Here is a 4,118-nt window from a genome sequence, read left to right on the forward strand (position 1 = left end):
TATATATATATGAAGGGATGTTTCATGATGTTAAAACCAATGGTTATGGAAGAAAATCAAATTCCTTAGATAAAATTTTTTCACATGTATCTTTCTTTGGATTCCCCCATAAGCAGACCCTGAGAAAAGGGTTCTGAGCATGTAGTTTATTTAGATGTTAGGGGAGTAGAGAAGTGAGACAGGGAAGAGGAAGAGAAGGCGTCAATAAAGGGTTTTTAATCAGGCATTTTAATACTGTGTATGTATATTGTGGTCCAGTGGTTTAATAATCATTGCATTAATAAATTCACAAGAATACTTCCAAGTGGCAGAAAAATTTTTGGCATTTTTTGTTCCTCTCACTCATGATACTTAAAATTAAGAAGTGTAGTCCTCTAAGGTTTTGTTCTATGCTGCAGACATTTACAAATATCTTTAAATTGTAGTGTATATGGAAAAGAGAGAAGAACCTACAACTGAGCTCAGAGTCGTAAGGATAAAGGGGAGGAATCAACAAAAGAGGCTGAGAAGAGACCAGTGAGATAAGAGACAGGAGGAAGTGGGTCCTGGGGGTTAAGTGAAGGACGTATATCAAGGAGGAAGAAATGATTGCTGAGTGAAGTGCAATTAATGCTAGATAAAGCAGGATGAGTTCATTGAATTTAGCAACATAGAAGTTGTATTAGCTTCCCACCTGCCTTAACAAATGATAATTGGTGGCTTGAAACAACAAATTTATTCCTCATAGTTCTGGAGACTAGATGTTTGAAATCAAGGGCGTAGTAGGGCTGTGCTCCCTCGAGGCTTTGGGGGAGAATCTTTCTTTGCCTCTGCAGCTTCTGGTAGCCTGAGGTACTTCTTGGCTCCTGGCAGCATAACTCTCATCTCCTCTCACCTTCATCTTCACTTGACCTTGTTTTCTGTCTCCTCCTTCATAAGCATAAAAGTCTTAGGATTTAGAGCCCACCCTTATCTAGGATAATTCATCTTGAGATCCTTACCTTAATTACTTCTACAAAGTCCTTGTTTCCAAATAAAGTTTCAGGTAAACCTGAATTTGGGGGTGGGGGATACAGTCACTAGTCAACCCTCTGCAGGGGTCATTGTGGTTTTAACAAGAGTACTTCAGAATCTACTCTCTTTTCAGATTCATACAAATCATTAAAAAACATAGAACTCATTCTAGCTGGTAAAAAGTCATAGCGATCAGGAAAACTCATGTTGAAGTAATGTAATACTTCTTTACACCCAGTTATCAATGTCAAAAATATAATGTGGAATGTAATAACAAGTGCAAAGGGAGCTTAAAGAATGATGCAATTTATATACATTTTAAATGTTTTAAATAATAGTGTGTGTTGATTATGTATATATATTTTAGTTATATATGTCCTATATGTTTAGATATATGTCTATATCAACTTATATAGTAAACAAATAAAATGCCTGCATATTGCATATGTATTATAAAAGAATAAAATAAAAACATTTCCAGGAATGACATACCCTAACTTTTAATTAGTGATTACCTCTGTGGAATAAGACTATTTGTAGAAGTAGGGAATTGGAGGCTGCCTAGGTGTCTGTCACCAAGGAATGGATAGGTAAAGTGCAGTAATTGCATCCTGTGGAATGCTATGCATCATTTAGAAACATGTGCTTACATGTAAAGATGTAGTTATAGCAACATGGATCTATAAAGCAGGGTTTGTGTTTTTAAAGTAAAAAGATACTATTTATAGCATAAAAACACATGCAAATAACAATATATAATTTACTATATATATGTGTTTGTGTGTGTGTGTGTATATATATATATATATATATATATGTAGATAGATAGATATCGCCAAAGTATATATCACATTTTAATGTGAACCACAAGATGAAGAGAATGAGAGAAGGACTGAGAATGCACAGGAAAACAAAAATAAACAAATGAGAGCAACAGTTCACAGTTAATAATAACAGATCATGGAAAGAATAGTGTGATTAATTTAACTCTGTACTTAAGGTTCAGAAAAGAGTGGAAAAAGGAAAAGAATATGGTATATGTAGTATAAAACAGGGTGCGAGATCCTGGAAGAAAGATGAGTAAGAAAATTGGTTCATAAAGACCTGCGATCATATGATGATAATGGAAATAGAAAATAAAAATGGATATAAATATTTTTGTATAGGGAAAATGAGCAGAACTTGGTGATGTTAGGATAAAGGACAGGGGAAGAATCATGGAATTTTATTGCTAAAAGTACTTTAATGATCGTCCTACTTTAACTTTCTATTTTTTAACATTTTTTTGTTAAATTTATTAGGGTGACTGGTTAATAGGATCATATAGGTTTCATGTGTACATGTCCATGATACAAGATCAGTATATTGCACTGGGTGCCCACCATTCAAAGTCAAATCATCTCCTGTCACCATATATTAGCCCCCTCCACCTCACCACCACCTGCCCACTCCCTTCCCTCTGGTAACTACCACAGTGCTGTCTGAATCTATGAGTTTCAGTTTTATATGCTACATATGAGTGAAATCATATGGTTCTTAGCTTTCTCTGGCTGGCTTATTTTACTTAGCTTAATATTCTCAAGGTCTATCCATGTTGTCGCATATAAAAAGAATAACTTTCTATCTTTTATTAAAATATATTTTTATTGATTTCAGAGAGGGAGAAGGAACGAGAGATAGAAACATCAATGATGAGAGAGAATCATTGATTGGCTGCCTTCTGCACGCCCCCTACTAGGGATCGAGCCCTTAATCCTGGCATGTGCCCTTGACCCAAATTGAACCTGGGACCCTTCAGTCCGCAGGCGGATGCTCTATCCACTGAACCAAACCAGCTAGGGCTAACTTTCTGCTTTTATAGAAGAAACCAAAATGAACCAAGAGCTCATAAATCATTTGTCTATTCATGCTTGCACAAAAATTCATGAAAAAGCCAAATTAGAACTCACATGTTGTAATTGCTAATTTAGTGAGTTTCTATACCTGGTTCTCTAACAGTATTCACCAAAGTAAGGAAGTCAATGAGAGCTGCTTGTTAAAGAAAGGATGATGAGTGGCTATATTTTTTTTTTTTGACATCTCATTTGGCTTTTGGACATTCAGGCCCAAAGATTATCAATAGAGATTGATAAAGCTAGTTTTGGTTTTCTGAAAGGTCTTACATTTCATTGTCCATGAGCAGTTTTGCCATAATATTTACTGGCGGTATTCCATAGTTTAACATTAAGCAGTTCAGAGTTGTATACATAAAACTAATGCTTGCTTTTCCTGACACAGACTTGAAGGAACAGAAGGATAAGCAGATGCTTCTTTTAAGGAGGAGGGTATTGCTTTCCAGTTTGACAGATTCAGAATGATGGGCATATTGACGTTACCAGAATGTAGGTTTTGAGATGCCGTATATAACCATGCCAAGAATAACTAGATCGGAAACTCTTTAAACACCAGCATTAAGTTTGTACTGATACTGAAAACATACTGGTTTCATTTGTTTGATGTTATGGTACAAAAAAAAGTAGAATCCTGTGAATTTATAATTAAAGCTTTTCATCATTTTCCTTTTCCGAGAGTTTCTGGTGATGCCCTGTCATAGCAGATGAAACTCTTCAGCCTATTTTCCAAGAACCTACTTCACCTGGTTTCCCCAGTCCTCCAGTTATGTACAAACTGCTCACACTAGCTATCTTACTATTACTCATGGAACAAGTTTTGGTTCCTTCCCCTTTGCCTTTGATCATTGTTCTGTTTGTCAAAATGTTATAACTTTCTAAGCCTGGTTAAAACTTGTCATCTCCAGGAAGACTTCTCTCATTCACTCCACCAGATTTTTACTCTTCCTGGGGCTCTTCTCAGCATTAATTAATTTAAACAAATGTGTCATTTCTCTTTAGGTGCTTTTTAAAAAATATATTTTATTGATTTTTTTTACAGAGAAGAAGAGAGAGGGATAGAGAGTTAGAAACATCGATGAGAGAGAAACATCTATCAGCTGCCTCCTGCACACTCCCCTCTGGGGATGTTCCCGCTACCAAGGTACATGCCCTTGACCGAAATCAAACCAGGGACCCTTTAGTCCGCAGGCCGACGCTCTATCCACTGAGCCAAATGGGTGAGGGTTGCCAGAT

At 36.2% G+C, this 4,118-nt stretch overlaps 1 protein-coding gene across 3 annotated transcripts in view; it reads left to right on the forward strand.

The window, feature by feature from the left end:
- SCLT1 (sodium channel and clathrin linker 1) overlaps positions 1-4,118 on the forward strand; it is a 118,452-nt gene that overhangs the window by 55,703 nt on the left and 58,631 nt on the right. The window lies entirely within an intron of this gene.

This window comes from Myotis davidii, unplaced genomic scaffold, assembly GCF_000327345.1.
Source record: "Myotis davidii unplaced genomic scaffold, ASM32734v1 scaffold438, whole genome shotgun sequence".
Taxonomy (NCBI): Eukaryota; Metazoa; Chordata; class Mammalia; order Chiroptera; family Vespertilionidae; genus Myotis; species Myotis davidii.